The sequence below is a fragment of the Euprymna scolopes genome, chromosome 3, assembly GCF_053919585.1.
Source record: "Euprymna scolopes isolate OS-2025 chromosome 3, ASM5391958v1, whole genome shotgun sequence".
NCBI classification, from domain to species: domain Eukaryota; kingdom Metazoa; phylum Mollusca; class Cephalopoda; order Sepiida; family Sepiolidae; genus Euprymna; species Euprymna scolopes.
The window spans coordinates 92,116,680-92,134,307 of NC_136484.1; the positions used below are offsets into that span (position 1 = coordinate 92,116,680).

At 36.5% G+C, this 17,628-nt stretch overlaps 1 protein-coding gene across 1 annotated transcript in view; it reads left to right on the forward strand.

Annotated features, from left to right (window-relative positions):
• Positions 1-17,628, forward strand: part of LOC145257593 (C4b-binding protein beta chain-like) — a 395,583-nt gene that overhangs the window by 368,322 nt on the left and 9,633 nt on the right. The window lies entirely within an intron of this gene.

Sequence of the window (17,628 nt, forward strand, 5' to 3'; positions counted from 1 at the left end):
AACGTACTGTACATGCAATAACCCTTATCCCTGAGTGGCTTCCGGGCCTTGATAAGTGGTGACCTCCTTGTAAAAAAAAAAAAAAAATACCGTGACCAGGGGCAAGAAAAACATCCTATTCGACATCGTAACCTGAAAAAAGCTGTATCCTAGGACCATCGTATACCGGGGTTCTACTGTATCTGCATTATTCAGACTATTGTTCTCATGTGAAATGTTATTTTTACAACGTTCCGGTCGATGTAATCTTCGATCTTCTTTAGGTGTATCTTTTCAAAATCTAGAAACTGCACGGAATTTCGAATGGAACAGTTTATTTAATTCACAAGGGTATCATGTTCTCGTTCCGTAAGACTGAGTAGAAATTATTCTTCATGGGTGTCTTGTCGAACCCAGTCTTCCTATTTAACTCTCAAATCTACACAAAAGTTTCGAACGGAACTCTTTCTTTAATTCACGGAGATAGCATGTTCTCTTGTTCCGTTATTGATCCTTGCAAGAACCCGTGGTCTAGCGAATGAAGAACTTGGTAAAATTCAGTTGTAAGTTACAAGCTTCTGAACGTTGAAGGTTAATTTTCAGTGCGGTCGACACTTATAATACAATTACGAATTGCTTATAAATTCCACCCGGTCATGGCTGACGGAACGAGAACAATGAACTTCTGTAGATTAAATAAACGATACGGTTCCAAATTAGGTGCATGTTTCCGAGCTCGAGAGAAAGACTCCCGAGTTCGACAGGATGTACCTACATGTTGTGAAAATAACACTCAAGATAAGAACAATAGTTCGAAGCATCCAAATAACAGGAATAACGAATCCTCATCTAAAAAATTCAGAAACATTATTCGAAGGTATTTAATAACCTCTCTAGCGGTCAGCATAAAAAGGGTTTATTGCTGTAAATGAACAATGAATATTTGCAAGTTAAGCAATTCACTTGTAATCTACGCAAAACAGTACCACTTGTACTGGTAATAATGTTATTGATATGTTGCTCGGAATAGTATATTATAAAAGAGATAAAGTATTAGTACTTACTCTACAGCATTAACACAGACACTTCTCTTTATGTTATAAGTTTGTGCATTTTATTTCTTTATGGAAAACACTTAAAATATTTATTACTATTATAATGTTATGAACACTAGCAAGCACTTGCTCCTTATTGTCACGTATTTTGCTAGTAACTGCTTAGTTTGCCAATATATAGTCAATTGTGTTGAAGTACGCTACCCTTTCATGAGAAATGAGGAGGTAATAACTAGGAAGTTAATCTCATATCAACAGGACAGATACAACACTACCCAAAAGGAGGTAATGCATGGGATGATTGTATTATGACAACAAATCATATGCTATCCCTCTATTCTTCTAAAATGGAGATAATGTCTGGAAGGATGGTGTCACGACAACAGGACATACCTTCTCACAATGGAAGAGGTAATGCCTAGGACGATAGAATTATGCGTAACATAACAGATACTAAAAAAGTCTCCAAAAATGAAAATTGATCTCTGTGAGAATGCTATACTGACATTACAATAACCATTCATCGTCCAAACGAAAGTAATGCCTGGGAGGATGGAAACATGATAACAAAATGGATATTACATTATCCTTTCTCTTCCACCCCTCTCACTCAAATCTAAGAATATAATCATTGGGAGGATGCTATTACGACGAAAGGACAAATTCTACTCTGATAATAAGAAGTTCATGTATGGAAGTATGCTATGATACAAAACAAAACAAACAAACAAACAAACAAAAAAACAGGCATCCAACGGAGAAGACAACGCTTGAAAGGATGGTATAGTAACAACGGAAGAGATACTATACTACCTCCCTCCCGAATCGAATCTGGAAGATAGTACTATAGTGCAATTAATAGAAATAATAATATAGTTTCGGACTCGGACAGACAGATACCTAATCTCCATCAGTTATAGATTGAACTTTTATCTGAAAATCACCTTCATTTTGTCTACTATTGTGTATTAATCAATATTTCTTAAAATAACATATCTATACATCTATAAGAGTAAGAATGTGTCAGGACACTCCTCAACCTATATACTCAACGAATGTTTGATCTACAGACTTAAAATTTGGTATATACTGTATTCAGACATGTGGAAAACTTTCTAATCACTTTTCATCCGAAAAAAAAAATGCTGCTATAGAGTCAAAATTAAAAAAAAAATGGTACTTGGGACTATCGGATTTTTAGCTGTTTGTCAACTGTTTCATGGATACGCATGTGAGAATCATTCACATGACACATTACTTATATTAAGAATAAGTAGGATTGAAAACACCTTTTAGAGATCATGTCAGGCTAGCCTAATGGTTATCGTACTTGACTCTCTGTCTTTGGGTTTTGGTTTCGATCTCAGCTCGAATGAAGAAGTGAATTGTTTAGAAAAAAATACTCGCATGCACATGTTTAAATTTATTTCATTTTTTTAATTTTTTACTTCATTTTTTTATATGGAATTAAACATTTGATATTTGATTTACGGTATTTCTGCCTATAATAAACAAGAAATCTGCATAATTAAAATATTATATTTATGCGTATTTTACGACCGGGCAACGTTATGCGATCTGCTAGTTTGATATATAGTTTTAGTGTTTTTCAAGACCAAAATGGACGATGTTTAATCATGGATGCGTCCGAAGGTTTAAGAATTTTAACGTATTTTACCCTCTTATCCAACGGAGACTGATACTCCAATTAGTACGATTCATACGATTGCCATCTTTGGTGATAAACGTAAAGAAAAAGGGAGAAAATAGAGAGAAAGAGAGAGAGAAAAAATCACATTATATTTCCTTCCGAAAAGGTCTTTATCCGACGAGTGTCGCATTTCGGCGTAATTCGATAAGTGGACGCCCGAATGGATGGGAAGCGTCACCGGAAGTCCCCCTTTTGAAAACTACGAAATGTGTGTTTATTTCATTCAGTAATAAAAGCGCGTAACGGGTGCGATTATACGATTGAAATATAATGCAAATGAGCTTATAAAAACAAGACTTGAAAATAATGAAACCGAGACAGCACGGCTTGCTTCGTGTAAAGCTTCCGATACACCCATCTTCAGGAGACGACGGCCACAAGTATACGCAACTAACATGCACGCGCATCGTGGCTGGAAATGTGGAAAAATTGTCTGCTGTGCATTTGACGTGGGAGGACTTCAAATACGGCTCTTAAAACAAAGGGAACGTTTTTCTGTGATTCGACACTTACATCTCGTGTGCTTTCTGTGTTTTACGTCCTATCAACACTTTTTGAAGAATTTATGTCAATTAAATAAGAGTAAAACGGGAACGTGATGTTTGATGATGCGTCCCTCAATCTGCACGATAGACATGGAAATGCTATTTCAATCCTTTTTACTAGTGTGTCACTATTTATCAAGACCTTGAGTCACTCAAGGATAAGAGTTATTAAGGCAGTATGAGTGTCAACAGAAAGATTAAGAATACTATGGGAGTGCCAAAATTGATCAGAGGCATTAACTAAACTTGAGTACTCATGGGACGGTTTATGACAAGTATTTGTTAATATCAGATTTGAAGACAATTATGTTATATTTAGAAATGTTTATTGATAATTTTTATTATTTAGATTATTCGCAAGGAGCCGCGGGTTAACGGATAAATTGCTAATAATAAGGTGTTCTCTCTCTCTCTCATATATAATTGGTAGAGTGCTTGCCTTGCATGCAAGAGGCTCGGATTTCGAATCCTGAGTTCTTATGTGTCTAACTGATGAGCCCAAATGAGGGCGAAACTCGAGTCTTGAACTTTCTGTTCTTTGACTGTAATGGCTCTTGTGAGCTGCGACGTTGTTTGGCTGTGGAATTTATTATATATATATGTGTGTGTGTGTGTGTGTGTGTGTACGGCATAATTCAGGTTAACACAAAGGTTCTCCTTACTTCTATTTATTTTTTTGTAGTTTATGCTTTTTATTTCTTCTTCTTAACGCCCGAGTTAATCACCTACGTGTTCAGGATTATTGTCACACTGCATGGTTGTGGTCATAAGCAACTTGTCACACTGCATAGTTGTGGTCATAAGCAACTTGTCACACTGCATAGTAGTTGTGGTCATAAGCAACTTGTCACACTGCATAGTAGTTGTGGTCATAAGCAACTTGTCACACTGCATAGTAGTTGTGGTCATAATCAACTTGTCACACTGCATAGTAGTTGTGGTCATAAGCAACGTGTAACACTGCATAGTAGTTGTGGTCATAAGCAACTTGTCTCACTGCATAGTAGTTGTGGTCATAAGCAATGTGTCACACTGTATAGTAGTTGTGGAAATAAGCAATGTGTCGCACTGCATAGTAGTTGTGGTCATAAGCAACTTGTCACTCTGCATAGTAATTGTGGTCATAAGCAATGTGTCAAACTGCATAGTAGTTGTGGTCATAAGCAATATGTCACACTGCATAGTAGTTGCGGTCATAAGCAATGTGTCACACTGCATAGTAGTTGTGGAAACAAGCAATGTGTCACACTGCATAGTAGTTGTGGTCATAAGCAACTTGTCACTCTGCATAGTAGTTGTGGTCATAAGCAACTTGTCACACTGCATAGTAGTTGTGGTCATAAGCAACTTGTCACACTGCATATTAGTTGCGGTCATAAGCAACTTGTAACACTGCATAGTAGTTGTGGTCATAAGCAACTTGTCACACTGCATAATAGTTGTGGTCATAAGCAACTTGTCACACTGCATAGTAGTTGTGGTTGTAAGCAACGTGTCACACTGCAATGTAGTTGTGGTCATAAGCTATGTGTCACACTGCATAGTAGTTGTGGTCATAAGCAACTTGTCACACTGCGTAGTAGTTATGGTCATAAGCAACTTGTCACACTGCATAGTAGTTGTGGTCATAAGCAACTTGTCACACTGCATAGTAGTTGTGGTCATAAGCAACTTGTCACACTGCATAGTAGTGTTGGTCATAATCAACTTGTCACACTGCATAGTAGTTGTGGTCATAAGCAACGTGTCACACTGCATAGTAGTTGTGGTCATAATGAACTTGTCACACTGCATAGTAGTTGTGGTCATAAGCAACTTGTCACACTGCATAGTAGTGTAGTCATAAGCAACATGTCACACTGCAAAGTAGTTGTGGTCATAATTAACTTGTCACACTGCATAGCAGTTGTGGTCATAAGCAACTTGTAACACTGCATAGTAGTTGTGGTCATAAACAACGTGTCACACTGCATAGTAGTTGTGGTTATAATCAACTTGTCACACTGCATAGTAGTTGTGGTCATAAGCAATGTGTCACACTGCATAGTAGTTGTGGTCATAATCAATTTGTCACACTGCATAGTAGTTGTGTCATAAGCAACTTGTCACACTGCATAGTAGTTGTGGTCATAAACAACTTGTCACACTGCATAGTAGTTGTGGTCTTAAGCAACTTGTCACACTGCATAGTAGTTGTAGTCATAATCAACTTGTCACACTGCATAGTAGTTGTGGTCATAAGCAACTTGTCACACTGCATAGTAGTTGTGGTCATAAGTTACTTGTCACCCTGCATAGTAGTTGTGGTCATAAGCAACTTGTCACACTGCATAGTAGTTGTGGTCATAAGCAACTTGTCACACTTCATAGTAGTTGTAGTCATAAGCAACTTGTCACACTGCATAGTAGTTGTGGTCATAAGCAACTTGTAACATTGCATAGTAGTTGTGGTCATAAGCAACTTGTCACACTGCCTAGTAGTTGTGGTCATAAGCAACTTGTCACACTGCCTAGTAGTTGTGGTCATAAGCAACTTGTCACACTGCCTAGTAGTTGTGGTCATAAGCAACTTGTCACACTGCCTAGTAGTTGTGGTCATAAGCAACTTGTCACACTGCCTAGTAGTTGTGGTCATAAACAACTTGTCAAACTGCATAGTAGTTGTGGTCATAAGCAACTTGCCACACTGCATAGTAGTTATGGTAATAAGCAATGTGTCACACTGCATAGTAGTTGTGGTCATAAGCAACGTGTCACACTGCCTAGTAGTTGTGGTCATAAGCAACTTGTAACACTGCATAGTAGTTGTGGTCATAAGCAACTTGTCACACTGCGACAGTTATTTCTCGATCCCTATACTTTCTTGCGTCGTGTGGCAGAAACAGCTGCTCGTCTCTCTGAAGTAGTTGTAGTTATGAAGATGATAATAGTTGTAATGTAACAGGCGTGAACATTCTTACTTTTTCTTGGCGGCAGAAATAATGGAAATAAGCGAAAAATAAAAACAACAAAGCAACTCCATTATGTGCTTTGGGACAAACTCCGAAGATATTTACTCCACCATAAAATCCATCTTCCCACAGCCCGTTCTATCTACTCTATTTCTGGAGCTTATCAACAACCACTTGTTTAAATTATGTACAAGATTTTTAAAAGTTTGAATTAGTTTTTATTAAGAAAGTGCATTCAAAAGTATTATACTTTTATTCAAATATAAGGTAATTTTATCTAATAGCCCGGTAGTAAACATATATTTACAACATATTTATCATCATATATAATATAACCAAGTTTGTTGTACTCGAAAGAATGACAACATCTTTGAATATGAAAATATACGGCAGTATTATTGTGGCTTAATAGCGATCAACAATGCGTTCGGTCAGGGAAGAGAGTGGTGGATTTTATTCAGAGAAATTTGTTCACTGACTCAACCTCTGATCGCCAAAATAAACAAAAAAATGAATTTGACCCAACGTTGCTTAAACCTAAACATGGAGTCCATGAAAAGTTTCTTCATTAAAACTGCCTGCCTGTGGAACTCTATTCCGCTGGTCTGCTTTCCAGCTAATTACAATATCATTATCTTCAAGTCCAACATAAACAAGTTCTTGTCGAGCCGTCTTCGTAAATGATCTAATTATACCAAATTACTTCTACAAACGATTATTACGCAACTGTCGCAATGACTACAATACACACATTAACCCTTATCCTTGAGTGGCCTCCGTGCCTTGATATCTGGTGACCCTTTTAAAAAAAATTTTTTTGACTATTGAATCGAGCCTCTGACGTTTTATTCCCACTAGTTCCATCCCTCTGTTTATCCACGGCATCTAGACATTTCATATTGTTTCTGTTTCAATGGCCTTTTGAAATGTTATTCATAGTTTTTGTTTTGGGGTTTTGCTTGTCATCCTACATTTTCAGGACTCTGTACACAGGAACTTTATTAAACAAGTACAATGAACAGAATTATGTATAGTCGACAACTTATAAAGTAAAGCAGCGTAATAGCGTATAAAATATGAAGTAGCCGTAGTTTTTTACTTTCAAACGTACATTACCTGTACAATAAAGATATAAGAAGAGATATTGTCTTTGTTTTATCGTTATTTCCATGGCAAGTGCTCGTCCGAGCTCCAATCTCTTGTCCCCCCCCTCGCTAATCTTTCACGAAAAACACCCGTCTAGCTGAAACCACTGTCAGTAATTTTCCACATTCTTTATCTGTGCCTAAATCAAAACGTAGATTCCATGAAAAAATTTTCTTTCTTAGAAGTGCACGCCTGTGGAACTCTCTTCTGTTTGCCTGCTTCCCACCTGACTACAACTTGGATGTCTTCAAGACCAACATAAACAAACTCCTGATGAATCGTCCCATTAAGTAAGACACTTTGTCAAATCTCCAATACTAACGATTACTACGATACTATCCCATTAATTACTGTACACGCAATAACCCTTATCCCCGAGTGGCTTCCGAGCTTTGATAAGTGGTGACCCCCATGTAAACAAAAATCCTTCTGTTGGATGTTTGCGAGACACGTGCGTTTTAAGGAATTGCTATTATCTGACTCTTCTCGGTTAAAAAAGGGGACTAACCCATTAGTAACACCGCACGGTGCACCATGCGAATTGGTTCCCTACTCGTTCTTACTGGATACATGTCTGTCATCTGCATGCGCATTATTAGTGGCTAGATATGGCGGTAAAATTAAGTCGGTAGGTCATCCCATAAATTCGGGCAGTCATCTTTACGAGCAATGGATAATCAGAAAATATAACAATCACTTTTGACGATGATGTATATTTCATAAGCAGTAATGTAATTTTACCAATACTTACGTGTGTAGACAGTTTAGAAGAAACCCGTGGCGCTCAGTGACTTAGTTTTGTTTGTTAAGAAAAGGAAATAAGTCACACTCGAGACAATCATTAAAACACATGTTCTTTGAAAAGCAATTCCTTGTAAAGAAGGCGCCATTCGAGGTGTTTCCTAATTGGAAGTTAGTAAGAGACAATAGGGCCTGTCCACATTTGTTTCTCTTGGATAACCCCACCCACCAACTCGCGTCTCATTATCTCCCTGTCAGTTTCCGTTAATTTACCTTCTACTCCACCGGCTCCTATCTTAATATTGCGCCCTCGCATGTTCCAGAGAGGCATTTTCCGTCGGACGGTCTCTAATGGTTCCGTTTAGAATAAACTTATCTTTACTAAACGCAGAGATTGAATGGACATATCTCATCTAGATACATCCAAGCATTTTGTGAGGTGCTTTTTCGGTCGGTTGATCTGCAACGTTTAAATTTCGAAATTTCATTTTTCGTCGGTCTCGCGTTTCACTTTAAAATATCATCGATAGATGCGGGTATTAAATGGATGTATTTTAATAATATCCGCCCTCTCTTCTATGTACCTGACACCTTCTTATACACTTTTAAACATTCTCATTTTCTCTGCGCTTCCACAGTTTTAAAAGCTCCTGTTCGTTATCATTTTCTCACCATTTACTTTTACTCTAAAGCTAAGGCTTGCGTGTATGGGGCACAGCATGGCCCCACCTCTGACAAAAGAGCGGTGCATATAAGGCTGAGGCAGGGATAAGAGTTATAATGTTATATGGCAAAAGGCAAGGCATAGATATATATTATTATTTTATTATATATATGATGGCATATGGCATGGCATGAGGATTTGTTTATAGACGTGTATATGATGGCATATGATATGACATCTAGATTTATTTATAGATAATGTTTGATTTATATTACAAATACAACATGTCCAAACTTGTTTACGTAAAGAGGACATAACAAGATACAGAGATATGGTAAATGATTTATGTATAAGTATCATGTAACAGTCTATTATCAAGATTGACAACAATATAAATACGATCGAAAATCGAAAGAAGGCATTGCAGCCTCGAGAGGGGAACCCGTGATCAGCGTCAGAGAAAAGAGAAATTTAAATACCAGTTGTTTAAACCCCGCACAAGAACATTACAACTTAAAATATGGACTCTAATAAAGTTAATGAGGACGTATTAACACCAACAACACCAAATCCTCCACCGTCTTTAAACGAACCACAACCAGAGGAAGATCCTATCTCAGAAACTGACGACGAATTATTATGTAAAGAAACAGACATTGAAAACCACGTATGCGAAAAATACGAGGATCTCAAACACAGAGATGCGACTCTGCTTAATGAACTGGAGGTAAGTGATGCACTTTCCAGAAACTAAATTGTGTGGCCCATTTACAACTGACTTAAATGCCGAATCATTGAATGATATTGATGCATGTTGTAAGACTCATGATCTAGATTATGATTCAGATATAGCTACAATAGATGCGGATTATAAATTTTTAGATTGTTTATATAATATTGATAGTCGTAGCAGTTATATAATCAGTAATATCTTCAAAGGTAAAAGTATAATTGACTCATTAACTAATACATATAGTGATGGAATGTTACGGAGTGGAAAAAGATTAAGGGAGGAAAAGGAAAAAAGAGGTGTTGATAAATATTTACGTTCTGATAGCTCAAACAGTGGAGATAGTGAGATGGGTGATCCACACGTAGGACCGTCACCTGGAGGGACTACTTTAATAGAAAGTAGGGATCGACCAATTAAGATTAGAGATAGTAATCCTATAGTACATAAAACATTCAGTCGGTCGTTTGTACATTATATAGATCATGAACATGGTGAGCATGATATTTTAACAACTAAACGTATGGGAAATACAGTGCATTTAGACCTAAGAATGCAGATGGTAGATATACCTTACAGTTATTTGAATGCGAGTATGACCAATGTCGAATTAAGGTTTTGGATCACCTGTGTCATCGATGAACAAACGTCTGACAGCTGGAGAATGCCGTCCACTTCCTCCATCATTTCTGGGTCGTTTGATTGGTGTGGCAGATTGAGTAAATGGATCAGGTTGTCTTTTCGTAGTCTGAGGTGTTGACGTTTCCTCATAATCATCTAAATAGGATGACAGAGTAGTACCAGAATCAGATGAGGTATCCTATGACAAAACGTATTCTTCAAATAACGAATTCCAGATGCACGGATTTAATGTTTTTTTTAACTTTCGCAAGGCAATCACTTTTATTTATAAAGATATACTTAATATACATTGACTTAAATGCTTCCTTTTCAATGGATTGAGCATGCTGATCAAAATCAGGGTTGCTAGTTATGATTAATGGTGTAGGTCTAATTGTTTGATCAGATCCATATTTAATACTTACTTTAGTGTCTACTCCCTCTGCAATCTTTTTAAAAGTCTGTAATGTTTCCATCGTCATGTTTGGCTCTTCTATAAGTCCTATCTCTACATTCACCAGACTCATAAAAGGAAAACTCGCAGTTACCTGGACTGTAGCAGAGTGTTGGAATACATCTACTACAGACCTCGCTATAGTTGATTTACCACTGTCAGGGACTCCTTGTAATACAAATAGATTCTTTTTGGAATACTTTTGACTTATTATACACCATAGATCATTAACAAAGGTTGCTATATCAATATTTTGTTTTCTTAATATTAAGTGAAAAAGTCTTAATGAAATATCTAAACTTAAATACGACGGGTTATTGAGATACAGATTCCAATCCTTCTTATTGTATTATCAATGAATGATTGATTTACCAGCTTAATACGGGTGCAATCAATTACCTTCTTAATAATTGTATTATACTGTGGGTGTGAAATCGCTCTCATAAAATTATTGTTGGGATTATGTGACTTAGCGATCCAATCTACCTTCATTTCAGATTCAGATCGATCGGACTTACTAGTCCACACTCAATTTAGGTAGTTGAATAAATTTAAACTACCACCACTGACATTAGTGAACATTGGTTCAGTCTGTATTGTAGATGTGGTAGCAGTCGGTTGAGTTGGTCTCGATACCTGGGGTTTTTCGAGATGTTTCATTTCACACCAACTACTTAATGTACGCATAATACTATCATCGGAGGAAATAATTAACTGACGAGGTGGCTTACAATAGTAATTGCATGCAGAGGAAAGAAAATTTCATATTAAGCACTTTAGGAATTGTACGCCTGTAATTAGTAGCTCTGTGATAAGATTTAGTCACTTGGTACCAACTGGAGTCATTCCTCGGCTCACAACTAGATTTCCATATTGCATGGAAGTGATTCCATGTATTCCATGGTTTACCACTACACAATTCTTTGCGCTCTGCACAATGATAGATAAGAATACCCTGACGTAATCGTATAAAATTTAGGAATCTTTTAGCTGCATCGGCTATTGATGACTTATTACTATCGTGTGCATCTAGGAAATCGGTATTTACGTGCAGTGATGTATCGTCACCAATCATATGGACAAGTCGTGGAAAATAACGTTTGGGTAGTACAAATTCATCTTCGATAAATTGATATACAGCCATGTATATCTTCTCATCGGCACTCTGTAAATAGAAAATAATCACCGTTTAGGACATGGAATTAGTGTTGGAGTATCACTATTAGGTGTGTCACGACCCGGTTAATGGATGACCGAATTGATTGGCAATCAGATCGATTTATTTTATTTTATATCCAATATCTCATATTTTATATCTTATATCTTATTTTATTTTATATCCAATATCTCATAATTATCTTCGGTTAATCGTCGGATGTCGGATTAACCAGCGAAATATTATCATTAAGGGGAATAGAGCAACAGAGCAATGAATGACGAAACAAACACTCAAAGTTTAAAATTCAAGGAAGATTTTTATATACAAAAGAGAAGAAGAAGAAAAAGCTCCGATAAAAAGAATGAGTGAGATCGACGTATTTTTGGGGATGTTTGTCAGATGTATGCGACATGCAATTACAGTACAATATGTATAAAAGTTTGTGGATAAGAAAAGATATTGGCATGAGATAGGCCAAACTTATCTGTTTTGTCCGTTAGGGTAAACACGGATCATAAGTTCGCAAACACAATATCCAAGAAAAAAGTTGAGATGGCGAAAGTCTATCTCTTCCTCGAATCTTAGTTCCAAAGACGAATATATGTGTTCAATCGACAATACGATTGTATTTGAATAATAATCCGCAAGTTAATTAATTCAAATCTCAATCAGATTAAATGTTGAGTTCAATCGACAATACGATTGTATTTGAATAATCATCCGCAATTCAATTGATTCAAATCTCAATCTTCGATGAAGTCCGATTCTCGGAGATAATGTTTGTACACCGGGCTGTCTCGCTTCTTTTCACCAACTGCTTATTTCTTATTTTCAAATTCCTCGTGGTCCGCTTTTCCCGCCACAAATGTTCGCTGTCTGGTTTCTATGACGACGTATTTCCGTCCGTTACGGCGATATTCACACCCAACCTCTGTCCCACTTCCCTCAGCCAAGTGACTGCCACGCCACATCATTTACAGAGAAAGGGGGTTATCTGTTGATTAGATCTTTGAGAGAGAGAGAGAGAGAGAGAGAGAGAGAGAGATAGCAATATATATATATATATAGAGAGTAAGTAGAGAGATTGAATGTTCGCTTTGCTCTGACGTCACATGTGCATCCGTAAAATGTCGCAGTCCACTAGGAAACATACATTCATTAGTTTTATCAGCCGTATTAATAAACGAAGCATTTGATACTGGACTCATGAAACCAATCATTTGTGGTGAACCTGATATATATTCGAAGTCTACCCGAGAAAAATAGTTACCAATTAAATAGAAAGCTATCTTAGCTGGATTATTTGCACTATCTAGGATAGGTATTGGATCTAAACAACAAACTGCAGGTGGATTAGAAGGATTAATAGGCATTTGTGTTAGGCAACTTTTGCCTGTCATATTCCAATCATCTCCGACTACATTAGGATTGGCATCTTTTTGCCACTTACCGTTTTTCGCAGGCATCCAAGGTGTAGAGTTTTGGTTAACAGTGGATTTAGAATATATTTCTACTGGTATTGGATGCATAGGTCGCAATGTTGGTGCAGTATTAAGTATATCATAAAATCTATTAAAGGCTCACATATTAAACCATGCAGGATTACGGTTTATCCAATTATACCCAAACGAATCTCCAGATGCTAACATTTTTCATGTTCCAGTATTATATATACTAAGAATCTGTTGTAGGTCTACCTCAGTTGTCGTTTGATTATCTAAAATCTCGACTCTTGTTTGATGTTTCCACCATGCGTATGGTAATGTCCTATAAGCTACACAATTCTGTAATCTACCTTCTGCTCTGGTACTAAGAATGTTTTTAGTGAAATTTTTATTCGGTAACATATTATTGGTGAAGTCACGTTGTTGAAAAATTCAATATTTAGAGTCTACATATGCAGCCATCCATGGTCTAGTATTAAACGTAGTGTTAGTTACTGTAGTATTTTGAACCTGACCTAACTCATCAGTAATAGGGACTATATTGGTTATTTGAAATCCACAGCTTTTAACTCTGAATGACTTGCATACACTAAGATATGTTTCTAACTCGACATTGGTCATACTCGCATTCAAATAACTGTAAGGTATATCTACCATCTGCATTCTTAGGTCTAAATGCACTGTATTTCCCATACGTTTAGTTGTTAAAATATCATGCTCACCATGTTTATGATGATCTATATAATGTACAAACGACCGGCTGAATGTTTTATGTACTATAGAATTACTATCTCCAATCTTAATTGGTCGATCCCCACTTTCTATTAAAGTAGTCCCTCCAGGTGACGGTCCTACGTGTGGATCACCCATCTCACTATCTCCACTGTTTGAGCTATCAGAACGTAAATATTTATCAACACCTCTTTTTTCCTTTTCCTCCCTTAATCTTTTTCCACTCCGTAACATTCCATCACTATATGTATTAGTTAATGAGTCAATTATACTTTTACCTTCGAAGATATTACTGATTATATAACTGCTACGACTATCAATATTATATAAACAATCTAAAAATTTATAATCCGCATCTATTGTAGCTATATCTGAATCATAATCTAGATCATGAGTCTTACAACATGCATCAATATCATTCAATGGTTCGGCATTTAAGTCAGTTGTAAATGGGCCACACAATTTAGTTTCTGGAAAGTGCATCACTTACCTCCAGTTTATTAAGCAGAGTCGCATCTCTGTGTTTGAGATCCTCGTATTTTTCACATACGTGGTTTTCAATGTCTGTTTCTTTACATACTAATTCGTCGTCAGTTTCTGAGATATGATCTTCCTCTGGTTGTGGTTCGTTTAAAGATGGTGGAGGATTTGGTGTTGTTGGTGTTAATACGTTCTCATTAACTGTATTAGAGTCCATATTTTAAGTTGCAATGTTTTTGTGCGGGGTTTAAACAACTTGTATTTAAACGTCTCTTTTCTCTGACGCTGATTACGGGTTACACGTTTACTCTAAAGCTAAGGCATGCGTGTATCGGGCACGGCATGGCCCCAACTCTGACAAAATTTTGCATTCTCTATCAAACTGTGTCTCTTTCTCTCACATAGTCCTATCCTTTGTCCCTTTCTCTCTCACACACACACTCACGTCATGTTTGCTCATATTCTCTGTCGCTGCTGTCAAATCTGACATAGTTATATGGAATTAGTCAGATAGAGTGGCAACCTTGTTTGAAGTGAGTGTCCCTAATGATGGAGGTCTGAACAGAACTGAAAGAGAAACAGACCAAATATCAAGGTCTCATGAATGATATGAAAAGAAACTGGAATCTTAGGGGGATATCAGTCATGGCAGTTATTATAGGTGCTACAGGGCTTATGAAGAAGAACCTGAAGTCTTATCTAACTAATATTCCTGGTGAGCCAAGTGCTTGCGCAATCCAAACAATTGCACTTAAGGGAACAGCAAGTATACTAAAAAGAGCTCTCGGTTGGTTTCAATAAAAAGCAAGGGAATTTTGGGTGCTGGTTTGGCTGCCATATACCAAGCATTACAGTGTTCAAAGAAAGAAAAATGTACGTCAGTCGCTTGACTATGCAATCCTTACAGCTACATACCTAGAAAGCGGAGCAATAAAACCGGACACGGTGGTATGAGACAAGAAAGAGAAAGAAGCAACCTTAGTAGAAGTTAGTGTCTCCAATTATGCTGGGTTAAACCGAACTGAGAGTGAAAAGACAATGAAATACCAATGGTTTATGTATGACATGAAAAGAAATTGGAATCCTAGGAAGATCTCTATACTTCCAGTAATTATAGGAACTACTGGACTCATGAAAAAGAATTTAAAAATCAACCTGGCAAATACACCCAGTGAACAAATTGAAAGTGAGATACAAACAATTGCACTTAAAGGGACGGCCAAAAAAAGAAAAGTCTCTCGGTTGGAATATCTAGGTTATTGGTTAAATGTTTAACATCCAGTAGGATGCCTCATCTCCAGCTTCAATAAACTAATAAGAAAAATAAAAAAAGCAAAAAAAAAAAACTTTCGCATACACTCAATGTCGTTTACCCCTCTTTGCGATCATGCTACATTTCTCGCGCTCTTTCCCACTCTATTAATATTTCTCTTTAACTTTCTTTCTATCACTCTCTCTCTCTTTCACAACGTCTCTCGATCTCTCTTTACACTTTCTCACACCTGCTCTTACTCTCTCTCTCTTTCACTATCTTTCTTACGTTCTTCCCTCTGTCTCCCATACATTCAGTATCACTCTCTCATTTCGCTGTGACACTTTTATTATACTTTTTTTTCTCATACAAATCCCCCGCATACTTACATGCAATCTTTCTCACAATCTCTCATTCTCTCTTTCACATTATGACACTCTCTAACAGATTCTTAATAACTATCTCTCATACTATGAAACACACACACACACATACACACACCCACTATCTCAGAACTTGATACACACATTCTCTCTCCCTCTCTCTCTCTCTCTCTCTCTCTCTCTTTCTCCTTCTCTCTCACACACAGGCATGCATTTGTGTTCTTCCAAACTCTGGTAAACTCTTCCAACAATCTGACATAATCTATCTCTTTCTAATACATACATTAATTCCGTCTTTCTTTCTCTCTCTCTCTCCCCCTCTCTCTCCAACTCTCGTTTTGTTTCTTTCTCATGTCATTAGCTGTTGGTGACTATTATCTACACACAATCTAAAGCAAACCCAGCAGACGTCAAATAAAAGACTCCTAATTCATTCTGATGACACTTAACAAAGGCGGCGTCAGCTGACGATACTATTTTTGCCCATCTCTGAATCAGCCACTACACACTTGCTTATGCGACAGTTAACCCATTTTATTTCGGACATGTTTTATTTTTAAATGGTCTCAAAGATTACTCATCAGCAGCGACAAAGAGTTTTCCACCAATGTAAGATGGCGGATGCAACTTCGAGATGTTCTATTGCAACAAAAGATTGAACTAGCAACGGTAATTGACGTTGCCCAAGAACTAACTAAAAAGGAATGTTTTACTTATAAAAATGTTTTATGCAAATTGTGTTTGTTCATTTAAAAATAAAGTAGATGTAACGCGAGACAGTACCATATATATATATATATATATATATATATATATATATATATATATATAATGGTTTTATAGATTGCTTTTTAGATGTAAATCCAATGTAACCCGTGTGATTATTCAAGGGTGCTCAATAGAGGACAGAGCTGGTATATAGCCTGTTTATTATACAAACATTTTTTGTTAAATATGTGCATACAATATGTCGCCCCTTTTTTTTTGGTCTGATGAAGTGGTCTCTTTGAATTAGGATTCCACTGAAACATGTATGCACAGAAGTAGCCAATAAGGTTGTGTAATAAACAGGCTATATATATATATATATAAATATATATATATATATATAGATCTCTCTCTCTCTCATATATATATATATATATATATATATATATATATATATATATATATATATATATATATATATATATATATATACTTGTTGAAGCCGGAACAATGTCAGATGTTAACAAAAACAAATAAGAGGATGTGATTTACTTTGTAAAAAAGTACTTATTTTCAGTTAATATTTTATTGCCTCTTAGTCCAGTAATAGCTGATGGAAAATATTTATCGATATTTCGAGAGAAATATCCTTCTAAAAACACGAGGGTTATGTCCATTGCTCTAAAAGCCGTTCAAAGCTCATAGCTATAATAGGCATCCATATATAGCAGGAAGATGTATACGTTACTTTATACACGCACGCACACACACACACATTAATCTTATTCAAACATAAAGATCGCTTGAAATTTAAAAAAAAAAACAGACTCAGAAATCATTTCTCAGGGTAGTGAGAAATGATTATCAAAAGG